Raw genomic sequence first — 25,339 nt, 5'->3', positions numbered from 1 at the left:
TTGTGGGGTCAGGGAACTGGCCAGTTAAGATCAGGAGGTTCCTGGCAGCAGTTGCTATGGGGCTTGCTTAATTCCAGAAATTTTCGTCCTGTGACCTTGGTATAGGGCTCCAGGGGGTTCACCTTATACCATACAATATTTTCTAAGCTGTATATATGGTTTGGCTTGCCTTGAAATCTTAAAATCCAAGTTCTAAACTTCCACTTAGCAAAAACTCAGCCTCTCTGCACGTCGTTGTAAAATCACACCCCAGAGACAGAGTTGTAAGTGACGTAGAAAAGGACAGACTTATTGCTTTGACAGGCGAAGGGAGACACACCTGGCTTCGCCCCTGGACACTATGTGTCTCAACCCCAGAGGACTTGGTGGGATATGTAACAGCTGTTCAAAAGTGGGGTCCCTGCGTAGCATGGAAACTCACATTACCATATGTAAACTAGATAGCCAATGGGAATTTGCTGTGTGGCTCAGGGATCTCAAAGGGGCTCTGTATCAACCTAGAGGGGTGGGATGGGGCAGGAGATGGGAGGGAGGTTCAGGAGGGAGGGGACACATGAACACCTGTGGCTGACTCACACTGATGTTGGACAGAGACCAACAAAATTCTGTAAAGCAATTATCCTTCAATTTAAAAATAAATGACATTTTTTAAAGTGGGTCTCTGACAAGATTTGGGTGTGAGCAGGGCTTGCACTGCCTTCGTCTCCTCTCAGGTGGTGTGTGCATGCTAAGTCACTTCAGTCATGTTGGGCTCTGTGCGACCCCGTGGACTGTAGCCCGCCAGGCTCCTCCGTCCATGGGATTCTCCAGGCTAGAATACTGGAGTGGGGTGCCAGTATCTCCAGGGGATCGTCCCGACCCAGGGATCGAACCTTCATCCTATATCATCCTATATCTCTCCTGCACTGGTGGGCGGGTTCTTTACCACCAGGGCTACCCGGGGAGCCCTCTCGGGTGGTGGGCCTCCCAGTCGTGATGAGCTTCTCCGGTCCCTTTAATCTTGCCTCAGATGGTCTCTTGGCTGCTCCTCCCGTGACGAGCAGTTCCTCCCTTGAACCCGCCCTTTGGAACTCAGGGAAAGCCATGGAGGCTGGAGTCTTGCCCGCAAGAAATGGAGACAGAAAAGCTCCGGCACCAGGGAGCCCCACAGGGCCCTGCTCGATTTCACTACTTGCCCCTTAATTTACAGTTTCTATTTTGGCTTAATCTGTTTGATTCCAGCATTTTACAGCAGTGTCCATTTTAATAGTTTTATATTTGTTTACATTTTTGTGAAAGGGCAGGTAGTCTGCCAAGATAACAAAATGTGCAACAAAATTTGAAGTAGAAATGTGGTATGAATGGATGTACCGGAGGCAAATTACAGACCAGATGCTTTGCCTTTTCAAAAGGGGGCCTGTTCTAACTTCAGCTGATTGCTGCACGGGTTCATCAGTGTCAGATTTTTGCTGGTTTTTAAAGAGAAAGCTGAGGACTTCCCTGATGGCACGATGGTTAACAATCCACCTACCAGTGCAGAAGACACGGGTTGGATCCCTGGACCGAGAAAATTGCACATGCCACGGGGCAACTAAGCCCATGCGTGCACCACAACTCCTGAAGCCTGTGCACCCTGGAGCTGCGCTCTGCAACAAGAGAAGCCACTGTAACGAGAAGCCGTGCACCGCACCTAGAGAGCAGCCCCCGCTCCCCACAACTCAAGAAAGCCCGAGAATAGTAAGGAAGACCCAGCGCAGCCATAAATAATTTGTTTTTTTTAAGAGAGAAAGCCGAAATCACAGATCTTTGTGTCTCCAGCAACAAATTGGGGGTGAGGGGGAGTTTAAAACCACTGTGGGCTAGACAAAGCCCACTTGCAGGCCACCTTTACCCACACTGGTCACCAGTTTGCAACCTCTAGTATGGGCTGTAATTATAAAAGGCTGACAGTTTAACGATCAGCTTCAAAATTAGGAGGGCATCATTTCTTCCATGTGGAATACATTGTAACTCTTTGAACAAGTAGACTTAAAGTATAGTATGACCTTCTCTGTTTTGAAGATGTAACAGACCTTTCAGCACTGCTTCTCCCAAGGAGTTATGCAAATAAATGACAGAGCTGGAGGGGAGAACAAAAACAACAAAAAATCAATGCATTTTATCACATTAACAGAATAAAAGACAAAATAGGATCATCTCAACAGATGCAGAAATTCAACATCCTTTCATAAAAAACAAACCTCTTTGTTAACAAAGAATAGAAGGGAATATTTTTTATCTATTAAAGACTATCTATCCAAACCCGCAGCAGTCATCACAGTTAATGGTAAATTGTTGAAAGATTTTGCTCTGAGATTTGAAGTGATTCAGATATGCGGGCTATTACCACTTATATTCATGTATTTTAATAAAAGTTCTAGGCAGGACAATGAAGCCAGAAAAATAAATATATATAAGAGCTGGAGAGGAAGAGATAAAACAATCTTTTCCTCTTTTTTTTTTTTTTTTTTTTGCAGAAAGCAAGAGTGTATATGTAGAAAGTTCAAAGTACAATTTGTTGTTTGTTGTTATTCAATTGCTAAGTTGTGTCTGACTCTTCGCCACCCTATGGACTGTAGCCCGCCAGGCTCCTCTGTCGGTGGGATTTCCCAGAATACTAGAGTCAGTTCCCATTTCCTTCTCCAGGGGATCTTCCCAACCTGGGGATAAAACCTGCATCTCCTGCATTAGCAGGCAGATTCTTAACCGCTTAGCCATCAGGGGAAGCCCTCAAAGTACAATTACAAGCTACTAAAATTTAAAATAATATTTATAAGGTTACAAGTTTTGTTAATGAAAGTTTGTGTGCCCAAAAATAGTGAGGCCAAATAAACTGTACTGTTAGAGCAGAGAAAGGTTTATTTCAAGGGCATGCAAGGAGACGGGTGGCTCATGCCCTAAAAACTCTAAGCTCCCCTAAGGGGTGTTTTTTTTTAATTAATTTATTTTAATTGGAGGCTAATTACTTTACAATATGGTAGTGCTTTTGCCATATATTGACATGAATCAGCCATGGGTGTACATGTGTTCCCCATCATCCTGAACCCCTCTTCCACCTCCCTCCCCATTCCATCCCTCAGGGTGCCCTCAGTGTTTTAAAAGTACTTTCAAAAGCCAGCTTGGGACCAAAGAGGGGTGGGGGAGGGGAGGGGTGTTGGGGGGAGTGTCACAGAGTATGTGATTAACTTGTGCATCTCTGGCTGATGGTAAGATAACACGGCTGTGTCACAGGGGTTAACATTATCAGTCCTTAGGCTTCAGGAGGCCTGGGGCTGTGGGCTTATAGTCATCAAAGAGTTAATATCTTCTCTTTGGTGAGGGGTTTTCACATCTACAATGCAACTCAGGAAATATGCATGAACTACTATTATCTAGGTACTTCAGAGAGGAACTGGGGGAAGGCCTGCTCCGACAAGAAGGCGCCACGGGGTCCTGGTTGGTTAGTTTCATGGTGTAAATATGAAACTGGGTAGAAGGCTGCAGGGCTCCAGGTACAAATTCTATATGTCCCGTTTCTTGTTTGTGGGAAAAAGGCTTCATTCCAACTCCTTGACCTTCCTTGAGTTCCAAAGGGCAGATTCGAATAATTGTTGCCTGTTTCAACTGCTCACAGAGTTTATCTCCAACAGGCTCCTACAGTTTCAGGCTAAATTGTCATTGCTGCTGCTGCTAAGTCGCTTCAGTCGTGTCCGACTCTGTGCGAACCCAGAGACAGCAGCCCACCAGGCTCCCCTGTCCCTGGGATTCTCCAGGCAAGAACACTGGAGTGGGTTGCCATTTCCTTCTCCAATGCATAAAAGTGAAAAGTGAAAGTGAAGTCACTCAGTCATGTCCGACTCTGTGCGACCCATGGACTGCAGCCCACCAGGTTCCTCCATCCATGGGATTTTCCAGGCAAGAGTGCTGGAGTGGGGTGCCATTGCCTTCTCCGAAATTGTCATTACTACAAGGCTAGAAGCAAGTTTCAGACATGAAGTACCCTACTTAGATCAGGTAGAGACTTCTACTCTACTGGGCAAGATGATGCCCACTCCTAGCAAGAAGTAGTTACAGAAGAGACCTCCACCCAACTCTCCAGAAGTATCTTGAGTATGAAGTCTCTCAGAGGGCAAGTTGTTAGGGAACCATTGACCAAAACCACCTGCCCTTGCCAGGCACGATAATTACCCACTTGCCTGAGTTATCTCACAAAAGGAGGTCCCGATAAGGAACACAGAACTGACCAGCTGCCACCAACTGGAAGAATTCAGTAGGGGCCAAAAGGAGGGAGGAGACACCAGCCATGGTATCTGACAACATGTCCTGCCAACCTCCCAGAAACCCTTAAGCTGAAATCCATCTCGACTGAGAGATGATGTGCCACCAGGAAAGGCCTTGACTCAGACCAGTAAGGGCAAAAAGCAAGATGATCAGCCAGAGACAACCCAGAGGGCCAACCCCAGCACCCAAACCCTGAGACTGCAAGGCTAGGCAGAGCAGTTCTCCTGGGTTCTATCACCTTGCTGAGCTCCTTACCCCTTTCTCTAGGTAATCAGCAACAGTTCATTGATTAGTGATCTTTGAACATTTTTGTACGACAACTAGGCTATGATGCTGTAGCAAATTAACCTCAAATCTCAGTGGCTCGATACAACATAAATTTAATTACTATTCACGTCTCAGTCCAGAGTAGGGTGAGTGACTCTACTGGGCGGATGCCTCTGTGCAATACCCTGGAACTGGACTGCTCCCATGGAATGCCTCCGCAGTGTCCTTGGACAGAATAAGCTAAGCACCGCAGAGGAGATCCTAAGAGCCAGGTCCAACAGTGGCATGGGTCACTTCCACCCACATTCCGTGGGTCACCTCAGCCTCACACTAACTCCTGGGAAGTGTCATCTTCTAAAGTGCCCAGGGAGGACAAATGAGCATATACCCATAACTCCCTCAATAAAATAAAACCGCAGTCTTCCAAAGTTGGTAACGGCAGGAGACTCCCCAAGGGGGAAGGGGTGAGTGGACCATGCAGTCTTATTCTTTCCCCCTCTGGCATTTCCTTGAGTGCTCTTTCATTTGCATCATTACCATCACCACCAAGACATCAGAGGCGGCTGCAACCATTTAAATGCACCCTTCCAAGGAGGACTCGAACTTTCCACCAACCTAACAACGTGGAAAAGATGCTGCTCCCCAGTGGGGCTAGATGAAACAGGTCAGCTTGCTCCTTCCACAGCCCAAAGAAGCCTGGTGATAACTCCACCAACTCACCAGTTCTCTCTGCTGAGAGCCATCGCCACCTCTAAGCCACACATCTAATATGATAACTCTCTCTTGCAGGTGGTCCTACTTCTGCTCCAAGCAGAAGGACTCTTAGATGTCTTGCCCCAAAGAACTATGAGAATTTTTCCTGATAAGTCACCTTCTTTACAAAAAGCTCATATCTGGAAGCCGTTCTTTTCCAGGGAAGACCCTAGTCCCAGCCCCAGCAACAGTATAGTCTCAACTCTCAGCTCTATAGTTTAAATGGGACAAGCACAACAGAGTACCTCAAAGTGTTACACCTCAGGGTGGATGAAATAATTCTAGTATAATGCTTTGTTTTGTGGAGCTGGCCTTGCTACTGTGACATATACCAGACAACCCCATTTTGTGTCTAACAAAAACGACCCACAACTTTCCAATTGTCCATTAGAATCCACAATTGAGAATCACTGGGATTTATATGAAAACTCGTCCAAACCCAATCCTTCAAGGATGTTGATAATGTAGCGTTCAATGCCACACACTTAAAAGAGAGAGAGAGAAAGAGAGCGAGGCTATTTATTGGGTTTCATGTGCAAAGAAGTAAATCGCACCACCAAATGCTTTTTATCCTGTTCCTCCTTCTCTGCTTTCAAGGCAAGACAGATGTGCCTGGCAATGGATATGGTCCATGGTCCATGAGAAACCATGACTTATGGCTTCTAGACTCTTATTTTCAGTTACTTGTTCTATGCAAGAAATAATAGGAGTCAAGTCATAGTATTATCTGAACAAAGAGTCCCCGCCCCAAATGAGTCTTCTGGGCAAGCAGCCCCCAAACTGAGCCTTTATACAAAGCCCCCATTCCTGCCCATCCTTTCCAGACCAACACCCCACTGGCCTATACCCACCTTACTTCAGATTCAAACCCTCCCTCAAAAGCTTTTTCAGAGGACTTCCCTGGTGGTTCGGTGGTTAAGATTCCATCTGCCAATTCAGGGAACACAGATTCGATCCTGGTCCAGGATGGTCCCACGTGCTGTGGGGCCGCTAAGCCTGTGGACCACAACTACTGAGCCAGCATTCTACAGACCTTGCTCTGCAACAAGAGAAGGCATCATGAGAAGCCGTGCACCACCACTAGAAAAGTTACTGCAGCAACGAAGACCCAGCGCAGCCAAAAATAAATCAGGAAAATTACTTTTTAAAAAAAGCTTTTTCAGCGAACAGGCATTTATTATTGTTGAATTAATTGATCTAGTGCTTACGAACATTTACTATTCCCTGGTAGCTCAGATGATAAAGCGTCTGCCTACAATGCGGGAGACCTGGGTTCAATCCCCGGGTCAGGAAGATCCCCTGGAGAAGGAAATGGCAACCTACTCCAGTATTCCTGCCTGGAAAATCCCATGGACTGAGGAGCCTGGTAGGCTACAGTCCATGGGGTCACAAAGAGTCAGACATGACTGAGTGACTTCACTTCACTTCAGTAACACTGAAGAATTAAACTATTCTTGTCAAGGGTGTGGTAACCTGTGCAAATGTATCTCTGATTCACATATTTATTAGAATGTTTCCAAACCCAAAGCATTTTCAATATATTTGCTTTTCATCTTCTCCCAAGGTGAGATAATCATGACAATCATAGCAATACTCTGAGATAGGACGGCATAAGGGGCTGCCCCAGTGCTTCAGGAGCCGCAGGAGATGTGGGTTCAATCCTGGGGTCAGGAAGACCCCCTGAATGAGGGCACGGCAACCCACACCAGTATTCTTGCCTGGGAAATCCCATGGACAGAGGAGCCTGGCGGGCTTCAGTCCATGGGCTCTTAAAAGAGTCGAACATGACTTAGCAATTAAACAACAACAAAATTATGGCACAAAATACTGTGAGGACTTTATCTTGCACCAGTCATTTGCTAATCCATGTGACTGTACCAACATGCATTACTCCATGAGGCTATCATGAGCAACATAGCCAAATGTCAGACTGATCTCCATAAGCACTTGTGAGGCATTCTCCCAATCTAGCTAATACATTAACTTTTTCCAAGAACAAATCGAAACAAAAGCCACATCACAAAACCTTAAAAGAGGAAGAAAAAAAAACAAACCCTGATATGTCTTTCATACAATCTTGGGAAAATCTTTTCCATCGCTATTAGCTCAATGGGAAGCAGCAGGAAGCAGCGGATAAAGGCCTGTATTTGGAGTCAGGAGACAGACCTGGGCTCTTCCTCGTATCCTGGTCGACCTTGGAAAAGTCCTTTAATTCTTCTCTCTCCTTATCTCTAAATGCTAAGAATAATGCTTTCCTTCTAATTAGGATCTAATTAGGAAAACATAATCCCCTTCAAATATTTACAACCAAGGGAATTGAATGCAAGGAGTTACTTAGTCAGGTGATGGAGGCTCTGAGACCCAGGAAAAGATGGTTAAGGTAACCAGAGATTTGCAACACAGGAAGCAGAAAGCAGAAGGAGGCAGGACTCTGGAGTCCAGGCACCGAGGCCTGTCTGGTGGGAGGTAGGGCCCAGAAAAGACACAGCCCCTCACAGCTTAACGGAGCAGCTCCCGCCTCCCACCAGTGCTCCCATTAACTGAACCCTATGAGAAACCAGCTGATAAGGAGGGGGGCCTGGCCTGCAGGAGGGGCTTCCCAGGTGGCACCAGCAGTAAAGAACCCGCCTGATGATGCAGGAGACCTAAGAGATGCTGGTTGGATCCCTGGGTGGGGAAGATCCCCTGGAGGAGGGCAGGGCAGCCCAATCCAGTAATCTTGCCTGGAGAACCCCGTGGACAGAGGAGCCTGGCAGGATATACGCTATATAGGTTCGCAAAGAGTTGGACACAACTGAGTGACTGAGGGCTCACCTGGCCTGCAGGGTCAGGGCCCTGGGGATCCAGGGCAGAGCAGAAAACCAGCGAGGAATAAATCTGAGGACAAGTAAGCACCTCTACAGGTTATCGTGAGAATGAACATAGACCAGAAATTTCACAGGAAAGACCTTTGTAAACTGTTAAGCTCTGTAAACACGATCGGGTATTGATTCGGAAGATGCATTTCACTGAAAACACCAAACACGTCTCTCCGCCTGATCTCCTCTAACATGACTTTTACTCGCCTTCCGCTTATTATTTTCTGCCCAGTCCTCTTGTTTCTAAGCACATGTCGTCTCTCTTCTCGCATGACTCTGCTCCCTGAGGCCAAGTTCCTGGCTGATTCATCTTCATAGCCTTCCATATAGATTTCTTGTAGTAGATGTTTAATAAGTTTTGGAAGAAGGAATGGGAGGTGGGAAGAAAGAAAATACATTTTTTAAAAAAAAGGAAGAGGGAGTTCTTTGGTGGTCCAGGGGCTACATCTCCGCTCTTGCAATGCAGGGAGGCCAGGTTTAATCCCTGGTCAGAGAACTAGATCCCTGCATGTTATAGTGAAGACCTGGCACAGTCAAATAAAAATACAGATTTTTTTCAAAAAGAAGAAAAAGGAAGAAAAGTGTGAAGGAAAGAAATGTCATATCCTGAAATTAAACTTACAACATAAAAGATGACTCCCTGTTATGGCACGAAGGGCACTGGGACAAATTCTTCCTTACAGGGACCAACCCAAATGTTAGAGGATGTTTAGCATCCTTGAGCCCCACCCATTAAGGGCTGCTCGTTCTCTCTCCTCCTGACAAACACATTTCAAACTGCCCCTGGGAGCTGGCTGTGCATACACTCCATCAGGCCTGGCCTCAGGATGAGCTTAGGCGTCTCTTCTCCCAAGGTCCCAATCCCTCATGCCTCCCTTTGACTTCGTTTTTTTTTTTTTTTTAAACTTCTTATATTATACTGGAGTATAGCTGATTGGCTATTAATCGATGATTATTAGTTGACAACATCACTGACTCAATCAACATGAGTTTGAGCAAACTCTGGGAGATACTGAAGAACAGAGAAGCCTGGCATGCCAGCAGTCCATGGGGTCCACACAACTTAGCAACTGAACAAAAACAACAACATTGTTGATTAACAATGTTGTGTTAGTTTCAAGTGTACAACAAAGTGATTTAGTTATACACATCTATGCAGAGTATCTATTCATTTTCAATTTCTTTTCCCAATTAAGTTGTTACAGAATATTAAGAGTTTCCTGTGCTATACAGTAGGTCCTTGTTGGTTATTAATTTTAAATAGAGCAGTGTGTACATGTCCACCCCAAACTCCCTAACTCTCTCTTTCCTCCCTCCTCGCCCCTGCACCCCCAACCCTAAGTTCATTTCTCCAAGTCTGAGTCTGTTTCTGTTTCATAAATAAGTTCATTTGTATCCTTCTTTTTTTTTTAAGATTCTGCGTATAAGCAATATCACATGATATTTCTCTTTCTCTGTCTGACTTACTTCACGCAGTATGTCACCCTAGGTTTGATCTTGCATTTGATTTTATGACAAAATTATTCATTATCATGTCAGTTGAGGGAGAGAGTGAATAAGTAAAGTGTAAGTGTTCTCAATCAATATTCATTACCTATGTGCAGCTGTCAACTGAAAAAAAAAAAAAAACATGAGAGCTGTGAGCCAAGTTTTATTTGGGGCCTAATGAGGACTGTAGCCTGGGAGACAGCCTCTCAGAGAGCTCTGGGGCACTGCTCTGAAGAGGCGTCGGGGAGGCCAGTATATACATATATATGTGAGTTTAATGAAGGGGGGATACATGCAATCACGCACACACTTTAGCAGAAAATTGCTGCTAGTCACAAGGAGGTTGTATTAATCACATGGAGCAGATGCCTCCAGTAATGCCTTTGGTGCTTTTCTAGATAGAAGATGCAAGAAATTGGGTTCATAAAACTTTCTCCTAGAAATATCTAACTACCTGAAGTCCTGTCCTGCAAGTTTTTCCAGAGCACTGTGTGCCTCCTTTCTGACTTCTGCCCTGAACTCTTTTCAGAGTGCGCTCATGGTCACTGGCTGCGGTGACTAGAAAGAGACTTAATCCTTGTAGAACCAGATGGCAACTGACAACTTCTAGTTGGCACAAGAGACATAAAGTGATCCAAAGGAAACTAGGAGAAGTGAGCACTGTCATAGCAGAATCATTCAATTCAGAGAAAACTAATTTCACTGTCCTCTTGGCATAGGGCCATTCATTTATTCAATCAACAAACCTGTTAATCCATTACTCTAATAAGGTAATTATGTTAGATGCTGGATTATTATTGTTGTTCAGTCACTCAGTCATGTCCAACTCTCTGCAGCCCCAAGGACTGCAGTACACCAGGCTCTCCTGTCCTTCACTACCTGGAGTCTGCTGAAACTCATGTCCATTGATTGAGTCAGTGATGCCATCTAACCATCTCATCCTCTTTTACTCCTTTCTCCTCCTGCCCTCAATCTTTCCCAGCATCAGGGTCTTTTCCAGTGAGTCAGCTCTTTGCATCAGGTGGCCAAAGTATTGGAGCTTCAGTATCAGTTCTTCCAATGAACATTCAGAGTTGATTTCCTTTAGGATTGAAACTGGTTTGATTTCTTTGCAATCCAAGGGACTCTCAAGAGTCTTCTCCAGCTTCACAATTTGAAAGCATCAATTCTTTGGTGCTCAGCCTTCTTTATTGTCCAACTCTCACATGCGCATATGATTACTGGAAAAAACCAAAGCTTTGACTATACGGACCTTTGTCAGCAAAGTGATGTTTGCTTTTTAGATGCTCGATATATGGAGATAAATAGGATACAGTCTCTGCCTGGAGCTTTTGATCCAGTGATGGAGACTGAAAACTGATCAGTCAACTACAACATTAGATGTATGTTAAAAGCTCTGATGGTAGCAAAGGGCCTTAAGGACATTCCAGACCAGTCATTGTGCTCCATTTCTGCAACTATTCAGGGATGCTCTGAAAAGGGCTGGCAATGACTGATCCAAGCTGTAGGCTTCTAGAAGCTTTCCATCCCATCCACGCAGCGACACTGGGGTAGGGACAGAGAGAAGCTTCTAAGTTGCCTGAGGTCACGAGATACCTTAAGTCACAGGTTAAATTCAAGTCCTGGAACTGCGAAACCCAGAAATAAGCAGGCAGATCACTCCAGAGCACAGTCCATCTCATGACTTGACAAGATGATCTCTGTCTTCTCCACGCGGCCAGCTGAAACATTAGCCTCTCTGTGGCTTAATGACGCAGTTGTTATTGTTGCTTTCCAAAATGAGGCATCACAGATACACAAACATGTGTGCCGAAAGTATTTATGGCCTCTGCCAATGAAATACATGTCAAAGCAGGCTCCCTCACTGAGTGAAGATACTTACAAGTGTCACGCCACCCACCAATTATTAAGAAATAAGGGTCCAGGAAAGGCAACCTGACCCTACAGAGATGTATAAAATACACACTGTGAATTAGTCCTTGAAGATGAAAGGGTATGTGCTCGGAAGTACTTAAATTTCCACTCGAATTTCAGATTTCTCCTGCTTGAACTGTGGATGTCGAGTGTGATTCATCAAGGCCTCGCTCTTGTTTCAGGCTGCAGACATGCTGAGCAATGACCCAATAATCCCAGAGGAAGATGGGCCCATCCGTCCTCTGAATTCTCAGAAACTCAGTACGTGTATCCACCAGGAGAGCAAGGTTGTAATAGCTCCTCATGGTGGCCCGCGGCGTCAGGAGTTTCCAGCCCAGGACTTGGGATGAAACAACACTGTGTCAATGACTTTGTCTATTAATTGATCTGGGGCCTTGCCCCTTACGGAGCTTTATGTGAGCATCCCAGAGTCCACACAGAACAGGGAGCTGGGCACACATGTGCGTGTGTCTTCAAGGGAAATTTTGGGATTCCCTCCTCTGCTACGAAGCCTGTATTTATAAACCCTTCAGGCATAAACAGAAAAGAAACTTCATCCAAGTGAGACAATGTGAAATTTGAACTTATTCTGTAAATTGTAAAATGCGTGCTAATGATGGTTGTTAGTTACCATTTTCTTATTAGTGCCCATTAAAAATATCTCTGCTTGTCACCATCAGTTATTATGATCAACATATAAACAGCATAATATTTTTTTTAGTTAAGAAGCTGCAACTTGAGTTCCTCTAAGGGCAAAAGAGCTATCTTTGTTCAAGAAAAAACAAAAAAAAAACTTACTGGGAATATTCAGGGCAGAGGTAAAGCCTCAAGGACTTTGTCATAAGCAGACAGAGGGATAAAGGTAAGGGAAAAGGCAATCAGAAATGAGAGACGAGGAGGGGGCTGGAGGCTAGGGACTGCAGAGTTCAAAGAACTTTTAAGAACTGGACGTATTATATTTTGATCTAAGTTGTGCAGCACTGTATTACAAATCCCGCTCCTTGGCCTACAACTTCAGAAAGCTGTCTACCTACCCAACCTTAGAGATCAGAGGTATTTGGAGAGCAAACAAAGCAGGGCTGAGAACTTCCACGGTGGTCTAGTGGTTAAGCCTCTGCATTTCCAGTGCAGATGGCATGAGGTCAATCGTTGGTCGTGGACCCTGCATGCCAGATGGAGCAGCCAAAAAGAAAACAGGGAAGAACAAACGAAAAGTGGGTGGCACCCAGCATGGGGTGGCTCTGTATCGAAAACCACCAGGGAGCACGAGGCAGCAAGACGGCCCCGGAACAGGCCCCTGAGCCACAGCAGAGCTGCAGGCCATGGCTGCCAGGGGAAAGGGGCGGAGCTAATGGCGACCCCGGAGGTCTGGCCCGGTTCTGCAGGCTTTGCTTGCAACAGCTCCTTGAATCGTCCCATCAACTGTAAAAAGAGCATGATTATGCCTAGTCTACAGATGAAGGAACAGAGGGGTTCAGTCACCTGCCCAGGATCACACAGGGAGTCCCAGAGGACCCAGATGCGGAATCTGGGCACATGGACTCCTGGGTCCCTGCCTTTGTTCACTGTGCCCTGAAGCCAATGTCAATCACGACTCAAAAAGTCAATAGGATTCCAGCTGACATCTGGGCTGCAAATTCCTTGTGACTGTTTTCAAACTGATGCAATCAGAGGCCAGCCCACGCTTAAATGTTGTCCTGAGTCTGCTGGCACTTCTGGAAACCAGATGCCAAGTCAGGCCTCCCCAACAAGCCCCAGGAGCCTGTGGGGGTGGCAGTCCATTGGGATGACCTTTACATGAAGACCACGCAGCACTGCCATTTCCGGGAGCCAGAGCAGAGTATGAGGGGCAACAGACGAACAGATCGTGGCGCAGGAAAAAGGCAGACCAGACACAGAAAACTCTCGGGGAAGCCTGTTCACGTCTAACCTCCAAGGTGCAGGCCGTGTTTATAGTCAGCTTCTCTTTTCTTGGCTTGGAACGATGGACCTGGGAAACCTAAGTAGGCCAGCTGGAGCAGGGTGGGTCCCCAGGGGCCTGGAGTGGTCAGTGCAGGCCTCTGCCTGTGCCCCCCAAACACCAGGGAGCAGGAAACAGATTCTGTCAGAGAGAGAAAGCAGAGTCAGGTCCGCAAAGCAGTGAGGCTCTGAGGAGGGAAAATAAAGACAGGAGTGTGCGTGAGCCTCGGGAGAGAGACCTGCAGAGGGCAAGGGCTGTCTGTGTTTGTGGCTCGAGCCCTGTGGCATAGGAAGCCTGGGCCAGCTTAAGAGGCTCAGGCCCACAGTGAGAGTGGAGATTCTATGGCTATAGGTGATTCTTCAGGAAGCTTGCCTTGCTCGGCCTCTGGGACGCTCAAGCTCTCCAGGGGAGACCTGTGGGTCTACACTGCTGCTTCCAGAGCAAATGTCCTCTGGAAATGACACTTTCTTAAAGCCCCTTTAAGAATCCTGAGATGAAGAGACTTGGGAAGATGAAATCAGAGTGCATGGGAGGCAGGGAGGTGACTTGACACACGTTATTTCAGGGCCGTGTGAAGGCCTAGGGCTCCCCAACACTTCCAACTTCCTTGCTGGCGCCTGAAGCTGCTCTCTCAGCAATGTCTCCTCTCCCCAGTGGCCTTCTCCAGGGTCTAGCACAGTTTCTGGAACGTATCAATCCCCCTACTATGAACCTGTAGCCTTAGCTCCCTGGTTAACCAGACATGGCTGGAATACCTGGAGTCTAATGTGTATTCAGCACTGGGGAGAGGGGCTGGAACACTGGATGTGAGGGACAGTTCTTCCCTTCTCCTCCACTGCCAATCCTTCCCATCCTAGGGAGCAATCAGAAGCCATCAAATGAGCAACACAAACTAATATGGGTTTAATGAAATGAGGACCTTGGATTGACAGTATTTTGCTTTAAGGACTCTCTGGGCTCTGGCAGCATAATTTATTCATAACTTGCTACTCCCCAGGAAGGGAAAACAGATGGTTTATCTGTTTCCAAGTCGGAGGTTGAAGGACTAAGATCAACAAGCATGATCATGGCAAACACCGCTGTAGGGTTCCACTCCAAATCCCACTTCCCTTTTGCCTGCCTCCCACTATGAAGAGTGAAAATGCTAGAGACTCATGTCCCAAGCCTCCTGTGCAATGGAAGGTGGTGCTAAACGGAACTATGCTTGGAGGTATCTGGGAAGTATTTTCCCTTCCTGATCAAAGGAGGGAGGCACACAAGGAGAACACTCTCATGTGACCCTACTTTCCACCTTTTGTCCAGGATCAGGTGAGCAGGTAGTGCCTAGAGATGTGGCAGCTATGTTGTGGCCATGAGGAGGAGAAGGCCAGAGAAACATACGAGATGACAATCTGATGTCTTTATGTCACGGAAATTCTAAACTTAGCCAGAAATCACCTACCTCCAGATTTCTTGGTGAGTAAATTAAAAACATACTTATTGCTTAAGCCCCTGGTATTTAGGTTTACTTTTACTTGTAACAAAATATATCCTTTTTAAATTTAGTGGCAGTATATAGAGCAGCACAAATAATATATTCAGTTCAGTTCAGTTCAGTCCCTCAGTCGTGTCCGACTCCCTGCGACCCCATGAATCGCAGCATGACAGGCCTCCCTGTCCATTGAGTCGGTGATGCCACCCAGCTATCTCATCCTCTGTTGTCCCCTTCTCCTCCTGACCCCAATCCCTCACAGCATCAGAGTCTTTTCCAATGAGTCAACTCTTTGCATCAGGTGGCCAAAGTACTGGAGTTTCAGCTTTAGCATCATTTCTTCCAAAGAAATCCCAGGGTTGATCTCCTTCAGAATGGACTGGTTGGATCTCCTTGCAGTCCAAGGGACTCTCAAGTCTTCTCCAACATCACAGTGCAAAAGCATCCATTCTTTGGCACTCATGTTTCTTCACAGTCCAACTCTCACATCCATATATGACCACTGGAAAAACCATAGCCTTGCCTAGACGGACTTTTGTTGGCAAAGTAATGCCTCTGCTTTTGAATATGCTATCTAGGTTGGTCATAATTTTCCTTCCAAGGAGTAAGCGTCTTTTAATTTCATGGCTGCAATCACCATCTGCAGTGATTCTGGAGCCCAAAAAAATAAAGTCTGACACTGCTTCCACTGTTTCCCCATCTATTTCCCATGAAGTGATGGGACTGGATGCCATGATCTTCATTTTCTGAATGTTGAGATTTAAGCCAACTTTTTCACTCTCCTCTTTCACTTTCATCAAGAGGCTTTTTAGTTCCTCTTCACTTTCTGCCAGAATGGTGGTGTCATCTGCGCATCTGATGTTATTGATATTTCTCCCAGAAATCTTGATTCCAGCTTGTACTTCCTCCAGCCCAGCGTTTCTCATGATGTACTCTGCATATAAGTTAAATAAGCAGGGTGACAATATACAGCCTTGACATACTCCTTTTCCTATTTGTAACCAGTCTGTTGTTCCATGTCCAGTTCTAACTTTTGCTTCCTGACCTGCATATAGCTTTCTCAAGAGCAGGTCAGGTGGTCTGGTATTCCCATCTCTTTCAGAATTTTCCACAGTTTCTTGTGACCCACACAGTCAAAGGCTTTGGCATAGTCAATAAAGCAGAAATAGATATTTTTCTGGAATTCTCTTGCTTTTTCAATGATCCAGCAGGAAGAAAATAAAAATAAGACTGTGAGTTTTAGTTCCACAAAGTTTCATAACTACTAGTTAAGAAATATAGTATCTATTCACTCTCAAGCCAAACCCCAAATCACTGGTCTACTTGAAAATGCTAAATGTCCAGTCCTATGCATTAGATCCTTAAGAGTGTGCTAGGCTTTGAGATGTTTTTCCAGCCTGAAAGGTGCTGAAGGCAAACATGGATGGATCTAGAGATTGTCATATTGAGTGAGTTAAGTCAGACAGAGAAGGAGAAATATCGTAGGACCTCCCTTATATGTGGAATCGAAAAAGAAATGATACAAATGAGTTTACTTATGAAACAGAAATTGACTCACAGACTGAGAGAATGAACTTATGGCTATGGAGGTGGGGGGCAGGGCTAGTTAGGGAGTTCGGGATGGTCATGCATACACTGCTGTATTTAAATGGACAGCCAACAAGGAGCTACTGTAGAGCACAGGGAACTCTGCTCCCTGTTATCTGGCAGCCTGGATGGGAGAGGAGTCCAGGTGAGAATGGATACCTGTATATGTATGGCTAAGTCCCTTCGATGTTAATTGGCTATACTCCAATAGAAGAGAAAAAACTGTAGAGAAAAAAGAAAAGAGGTGCAAAGCCATTTAAAAATTTAAATTAAATGGTGCTTTAACAAGGGGTGTTTTCATTCTGGTCTTGCGCCCTCTGCAGTGAAAGCTCAAAGTCCTAACCACTGAACTGCCAGGGAACTCCCTTTTCTGTGTATCTTAAAATGCTTGGTATTGACTTAAGGCTGAGATTATTTAACTGCCTTGGCAAGCTAGCAGTAGAATTGGGAGACTGGTGACAGACTCTGAGATCTCTTCTAGAAAAGGATTCCTTCCCCAGATCTGATGGTTGTGAAAAATTCCCCAGGCCCCTGTGCTGTGTATCATCCACAAACACTTGAGGATCCCTGACAGTGATCTGGATGTGGATCTGGGCTGGAAAGCAGTCTAGTGCTGTGCTTGTATCATAACAGATGTAATATATGCTGACTCACAGCATCAGCGCTTTATCAGAGGAATAAATGGAAGGTGATTCTGGGATGAGAGGGTAAAGGGATCAGTTTATGGAAAAGAGAGCCTGCTTAGGCACATATTCTGAAAACTACAGACCAAGAGCCAGAAGAGGAGTGCCTGCTACTGCTGCTAAGTCGCTTCAGTCATGTCTGACTCTGCGACCGCATAGACAGCAGCCCACCAGGCTCCCCCATCCCTGGGATTCTCCAAGCAAGAACACCGGAGTGGGTTGCCATTTCCTTCTCCAATGCATGAAAGTGAAAAGTGAAACTGAAGTCACTCAGTCGTGTCCGACTCTTGGCGACCCCATGGACTGCAGCCTACCAGGCTCCTCCGTCCATGGGATTTTCCAGGCAAGAGTACTGGAGTGGGGTGCCATCGCCTTCTCCAAGAGGAGTGCCAACCATGAACAATGAGATCACACATCCAGACGTCTGGATGGAATCAGACATTCTGATGATTTCCTTTTAAGGAAAATCAAGGTTTCTGCCTGGTGCTGAATACTTTGAAGATAAGTGTTCTGAAGGCAGAGCGAGGTAGCGGTCCTATTCAGTGGAATTAGGTGAACTTTCAAAACTGGGTTCATTTAAAAAGCATGCCCCAGAGTTTCCCACCAGCCAAGGAGGGTTGAGTGGCTTTCCCTGCCTTTGAGGAACATTTTGATCTCCCATAACTTGGTTGTTCCATGATGTCAGGTGGTTATAGAGACTGAAATGGCCTTACCTGAAGACTTCATTGGGGACTAAACATCCCAGTCCACATTCTAACCAAGAAAATTCCCACTGTGGCAAAAATTCTCTGAAAAACAAAACTCAGCCACCATCAGGGCCACAACCACCCCCTAGGAAGTACACATCTGAGTTCCCACTCACTTCCCAATTCATTAGGCTGCATCCCTGCCTTCTCTGCACCCTCAGCTCTAAATAATGGCAGGTGGTGAGTGGGTGGGGAAGCAGGGAGACTCCCTGTCCAGGTGGGCCTGGTTCCATCCACATTTAGCAAAGCAAGTCCTACATCCAAGGCAGCTCTGCCAGTCAGGGGTAAACTGGGATGGCTGGTCCCCCACTGAGGTTCCCAGTACCCTCTGATGGATACTTGCCCTCTCGGCAGCGCTGGATGTGAGTTAGCCCCTGTGCTTCGAGAAGACTCTCTGCCCCCTTGGCTTCCATTTATTGCATTTAATTTGGGGCTGTGCTGGGTCTTCACTGCTGCGTGCAGGCTTTCTCGAGTTGCACCAAGCGGGGGCTACTCTCTAGCTGCGGTGTGTGGCCTTCTCAGTGTGCTGGCTCCTCTGGTTTGGAGCACAGGCTTAGTTGCCCAAAGCATGTGGGATCTTCCAAGGCCAGGGATTAAACCAGCATCCCTGCATTGTCAGGTGGGATTCCCAACCACTGGACCACAGAGAAACGCCACCTTGGCTTTCTTTCCACTTTTATCTCCTTTCTTCACCTCTCATTTCTCTGCTGACACCTTCCTTCCAGCCTCTACAGTGTCAGCGCTTCTCACAGTTCTGTCCTTAGCTTGCCTTTTCTCTTCCTAACATGCTGGGTTGAATAGTGTCCCCCTAAATTTATATCCTCCCAGAACCTCAGAATGTGACCTTTTATGGAACTAGAGTTTTGGCAGATATAACTGGTTAAGTTAAAATTTTAGTTGCTCAGTCGTATCCGACTCTCTGTGACCTCATGGACTGCAGCCTGCCAGACTCCTCTGTCCATGGAATTCACCAGGCAGGTGGGTTGCCACTGGCTTCTGCAAAGGAAGTTAAGATAAGGTTGTGGGCAAAGAATGTTGCCTGCCATCAAGCCATCAGCCACTGCTGACAGCCAGATGGTGCACCCTGAGGGGGATTCAGGATGGAGAAAAACAGGATACTGGCCCTAGAGAGTTAAGATACATATCAAAGGAATAACTTCAATGAACACAGACTCTTGCATCTTCCCACACTCAGGAAAGCACTCAAACCATTAACTTGAGGTGTCTATTTTTTGCAACTAGCATCAATCTGCATCAATCTTTTAATGTCCAACTGCATGTTTGTTTTTTTTTTTTCCGGCAAATATTCCTATATATTGTGGCTCCTTCCTTACCTCTGGGGAGCAGTTCCTCAGAGCTGTCTGAGAGGCTGTCTCCCAAGCTATAGTCCTCAGTATGGTCCCCAAATAACATATAATTTGCAGCTTTTAGGTTGTACATTTTTTTTCAGTTGATTAGGAAAGATCTTAAATTCAGTATGATTAATGTCCTTAAATGTTGGAGAAGACTCTTGAGAGTCCCTTGGACTCAAGGAGATCCAACCAGTCCATTCTGAAGGAGATCAGCCCTGGGATTTCTTTGGAAGGAATGATGCTAAAGCTGAAACTCCAGTACTTTGGCCACCTCATGTGAAGAGTTGACTCATTGGAAAAGACTCTGATGCTGGGAGGGATTGGGGCAGAAGGAGAAGGGGACGACAGAGGATGAGATGGCTGGATGGCATCACTGACTCTATGGACATGGGTCTGAGTGAACTCCCGGAGTTGGTGATAGACAGGGAGGCCTGGTGTGCTGCGATTCATGGGGTCGCAAAGAGTCGTACACGACTGAGCGACTGAACTGAACTGAACTGAATATCCTTATAGTCAAGGAGACAACCCACAAAGACACAAAAGGAAGAAGGCCACATGACAAATAGAGGCAGGGATTGCAGCAATGTCATTGCAAGCCAAGGAACACCAACATTGCCAGTGTTAAAACAACAGGCCTAAAATGGAGTCACTTATGCTCAACTCCATGTCGCTAAACTAAGATCTAATAATTATAGTTGCAGCCTCTTCCAGAGAAGGAATTTTAAACCAGTCAATCAGGAATCAGCTGTTCACTCTAGTGAGGTCTTCTGTTACGCAGACACGTGCCTTCCCCTAAAGGACAGCAACCTTGCAACAACCCGCTGCTTCTTTTGTCTAGTATAACCTCCTTGTTCCCACATCCTTCTGCCTATGAGTCTTCTATTTTATGCAGCTCCTCAGAGCTCCTTTCTGAGGCACTGCTCAATTCATGAATCATTGACTACAGTCAATAAAGGTCTTTAAACTTTAGTTTGAGAGGTTTTTTTTTTTCTTTTAAGTACAGCAGCTATCAGAAGGTAGGGAGCAGCATGGAAGAATTCAGGAGTTCTCAGAGGGAACATGGCCCTGGTAACAGCTTGATTTCAGACTTCTAGCCTCCTGAACTGGGGAGGTTGGGCGGGGGGAGTTTCTACCTCTTTATGCCACCGAGTCTGTGATAATTTGTTACAGTAAACCTAGGAGTCATCACAACCATCATCTTAAGTAACGTAATTTAGTCGCTAAGGTTTCAAGTCCGTCTATAGGTCTGTGACCTTTAGCTCTTAAGTGCCAGCTGGGAGCTCTCTCTCCCTTGAGTTCTAGGTCTGGTTTCCAAGCACCAGCTTCAGCAGCAGACACCCTGGATCTCTGTGTCCTGCCTGCTCTGCCCTTGCAATGTGTCCAACTTTGAATTGATCTCTGCCATGTACCTGGTCTCCCTCGACATTTTTTTTAACATTGGCCATGCTGGGTCTTAGTTGTAGCATGCAGGGTCTTAGTGGTTGCAGGCAAACTCTTAGTTGCAGCAAGTGGGATCTAGTCCCCTGACCAGGCATCTAACCCAGGCCCCCTGCAATGGGAGTGAGAAGTCTTACCCACTGGACCACCAGGAAGTCCCCAGCCCCCAATAAGTTTTTAAATCTAGGTTAGTGGCATCACCAAAACCTGCCTCCCCAACCTTAAACCTTGACATTACCCTTGATTATTCCTCCTCCTCCTCTCTCTCCTGGCGGAGGAACTGGTACCCTCTCCAGGATTCTTGCCTGGAAAATCCCATGACAGGGGAGTCTGGAGGGCTGGAGTCCGTGGGGTCTCCAGAGTCGGACATGACTAAGTGACTACCACCTCCTCTCTCTACATTGTTGTTGTTTAGTTGCTCAGTTGTATCTGACTCTTTGTGATCCCATGACCTGAAGCCTGCCAGGCTCCTCTGTCCATGGTGTTTCCCAGACAAAAATACTAGAGTGGGTTGCCATGCCCTTCTCCAGGGGATCTTCTCAACTTAGGGTTCGAAACCATGTCTCCTGCATTTGCAGGCAAATTCTTTACCAATGAGCACCTCTTTACACCAATCTTACCATTAAAACCTCACAATTCTACCTTGAAAGTCCCTCTCTGAAGACTGTTGAGTGAAACAGAGGGTGTCCAGTCAGAACCCAAGTGACCACCACAGCTACATTTCAGATTTGTGTCTGATCTTGTCTGAGATCCTAGAGCACCAGGCAGGTGGCAAAGATCCAGCATGCACCAGTTTGGCTAAGAGGTTTGCATGACTTTGTGAGGGTATTCTTGGCTTCCTTAGCCTGTGGGGCTTCCCAGGAGGCACAGTGGTAAAGAATCTGCCTGCCAATGCAAGAGGCACAGGTTTGATCCCTGGGTCAGGCAGATCCCCTGGAGAAGGGCATGGCAGCCCAATCCAGTATTCTTGCCTGGAAAATTCCATGCACAGAGGAGCCTGGCGGGCCACAGTCCACGGGGTCACAAAGAGTCAGACATGACTGAGCATGCGTGCATGCACAACAGCCTGCGATTACAGAGCAAGGTCATATTTCCTTTTCAGAATCCAAATTCTTACTGCAGGAGACCTCATCCTGCTTGCCTGCAGGAAATGGTTCTTGCTCAAAGTGTCCTCCTGCTATTTCCAGAAGTCCCTAGAGGGTGTCTCATCTGCATTCACAAATCAAGCTGGCACCTGCTGGCACCAGGATGTGCACTAGCCAGGGCCAGCCTGTCCACGTGTGTCAGAGGCCATCAAAAACGAGCCTCTACAAGAGAATAATAGACTCCCATGGCTAAGAAGGAGACGGAGGCTCCAAGCCTTAGCACCACCTTCTGAGAAACCGCCGCATCATGAGAGCGAAGCAGAGGAAGAAGCAAACACACAAGCTGAAGTGCAAAAGAAGAAAGATGAGGCAGAGGGCCAAGGAGACTTTATACCCACGGAAGCCACAGGAGCAGAAACAAGGGGAGCCAGAGGCCAGGAATGCTGGTACAAACTGTTGGACTATGGGGCTTCCCTGATGTCTCAGACAGTGAAGAATCTGCCTGCAATGCAGGAGACCTGGGTTCAATCCCTGGGTCGGGAAGATCCCCTGGAGAAGGAAATGGCTACCCACTCCAGTATTCTTGCCTGGAGAATCCTATGGACAGAGGAGTCTGATGGACTACAGTCCATGAGGTCCCAAAGAGCTGGAAAAGACTGAAGCGACTTGGCATGCATACATGCATGTCTATAGTCTAGAACTTGTCTCAATGGGTTTGGAACATCTAGAGCTGTTGTGATGGCCTCAACTGCCTTTGAGAGACCTACTTTGCTCATATCAAAGCAGTCCCTTTTGGTCCTTTACCCTGGAACTATGACATTCTAGACCGTTCTCAGCTGTGGCTGCATGTAACACACGTACAATGAACCATCTCTCTTGCCAGTCAGGCAGAAACGAGGAGGATGCTGTGGATTTTCATGTAACTGAAGTAGTAGTGGAGGCGGCCGGACCTAAAGGACTAAAACCAATGCTCAGCGCCTCCACAACACTTCTCTTTACTGCTCTCTCTCATTCTCTCATTTCCGCTGTCTTTGCTCTCCTTTATGTACAGCCTCATTTTTCTCTTCATCTGCATGGCCCAGAGCATAGCTATGTGAGTCAACCCCACGGATGTATGTTCAGTTCAGTCGCTCAGTCGTGTCCAACTCTTTGCGACCCTGCAGCACGCCAGGCCTCCCTGTCCACCACCAACTCCCGAACTTCACTCAGACTCACGTCCATCGAGTCTGTGATGCCATCCAGCCATCTCATCCTCAGTTGTCCCCTTCTCCTCCTGCCCCCAATCCCTCCCAGCATCAGACTCCTTTACAATGAGTCAACTCTTCACATGAGGCGGCCAAAGTACTGGAGTTTCAGCCTGAGCATCATTCCCTCTAAAGAAATCCCAGGGTTGGTCTCCTTCAGAATGGACTGGTTGGATCTCCTTGCAGTCCAAGGGACTTTCAAGAGTCTTCTCCAACACCACAGTTCAAAAGCATCAATTCTTTGGCACTCAGCTTTCTTCACAGTCCAACTCTCACATCCATACATGACTACTGGAAAAACTGTAGCCTTGACTAGACGGACCTTTGTTGGCAAAGTAATGTCTCTGCTTTTGAATATGCTATCTAGGTTGGTCATAACTTTTCTTCCAAGGAGTAAGCGTCTTTTAATTTCATGGCTGCAGTCACCATCTGCAGTGATTTTGGAGCCCCAAAAAATAAAGTCTGACACTGTTTCCACTGTTTCCCCATCTATTTCCCGTGAAGTGATGGGACCAGATGCCATGATCTTAGTTTTCTGAATGTTGAGCTTTAAGCCAACTTTTTCACTCTCCTCTTTCACTTTCATCAAGAGGCTTTTTAGTTCCTCTTCACTTTCTGCCATAGGGTGGTGTCATCTGCATATGTGAGGTTATTGATATTTCTCCCGGCAATCTTGATTCCAGCTTGTGTTTCTTCCAGTCCAGCATTTCTCATGATGTACTCTGCATAGAAGTTAAATAAGAAGGGTGACAATATACAGCCTTGACGTACTCCTTTCCCTATTTGGAACCAGTCTGTTGTTCCATGTCCAGTTCTAACTGTTGCTTCCTGACCTGCATATAGGTTTCTCAAGAACAGGTCAGGTGGTCTGGTATTCCCATCTTTCAGAATTTTCCACAGTTTCTTGTGATCCACACAGTCAAAGGCTTTGGCATAGTCAATAAAATAGAAATAGATGTTTTTCTGGAATTCTCTTGCTTTTTCCATGATCCAATGGATGTTGGCAATTTGATCTCTGGTTCCTCTGCCTTTTCTAAAACCAGCTTGAACATCAGGAAGTTCACGGTTCACGTATTGCTGAAGCCTGGCTTGGAGAATTTTGAGCATTACTGTACTAGCATGTGAGATGAGTGCAATCGTGCGGTAGTTTGAGCCTTCTTTGGCATTGCCTTTCTTTGAGATTGGAATGAAAACTGACCTTTTCCAGTCCTGTGGCCACTGCTGAGTTTTCCAAATGTGCTGGCATATTGAGTGCAGCACTTTCACAGCATCATCTTTCAGGATTTGAAACAGCTCAACTGGAATTCCATCACCTTCACTAGCTTTGTTCATAGTGATGCTTCCTAAGGCCCACTTGACTTCACATTCCAGGATGTCTGGCTCTAGGTGAGTGATCACACCATCATGATTATCCAGGTCATGAAGATCTTTTTTGTACAGTTCTTCTCTGTATTCTTGCCACCTCTTCTTAATATCTTCTGCTTCTGTTAGGTCCATATGATTTCTGTCCCTTATCGAGCCCATCTTTGCATGAAATGTTCCCTTGGTATCTCTAATTTTCTTGAAGAGATCTCGAGTGTTTCCTATTCTGTTCTTTTCCTCTATTTCTGTGCACTGATCACTGAAGAAGGCTTTCTTATCTCTTCTTGCTATTTTTTGGAACTCTGCATTCAAATGCTTATATCTTTCCTTTTCTCCTGTGCTTTTCACTTCTCTTCTTTTCACAGCTATTTGTAAGGCCTCCTCAGACAGCCATTTTGCTTTTTTGCATATCTTTTCCATGGGGATGGTCTTGATCCCTGTCTCCTGTACAATGTCACGAATCTCAGTCCATAGTTCATTAGGCACTCTATCTATCAGATCTAGGCCCTTAAATCTATTTCTCACTTCCACTGTATAATCATAAGGGATTTGATTTAGGTCATACCTGAATGGTCTAGCAGTTTTCCCTACTTTCTTCAATTTGAGTCTGAATTTGGTAATAAGGAGTTCATGATCTGAGCCACAGTCAGCTTCTGGTCTTGTTTTTGTTGACTGTTGATGGATAGAGCTTCTCCATCTTTGGCAAAGAATATAATCTATCTGATTTTGGTGTTGACTATCTGGTGATGTCCATGTGTAGAGTCTTCTCTTGTGTTGTTGGAAGAGGGTGTTTGCTGTGACCAGTGCATTTTCTTGGCAAAACTCTATTAGTCTTTGCCCTGCTTCATTCTGCA

Source organism: Ovis canadensis, chromosome 10 (genome assembly GCF_042477335.2).
Source record: "Ovis canadensis isolate MfBH-ARS-UI-01 breed Bighorn chromosome 10, ARS-UI_OviCan_v2, whole genome shotgun sequence".
NCBI lineage: Eukaryota > Metazoa > Chordata > Mammalia > Artiodactyla > Bovidae > Ovis > Ovis canadensis.
The sequence above is the reverse complement of the archived record's forward strand: the minus strand, read 5'-3'. Positions refer to the sequence as shown.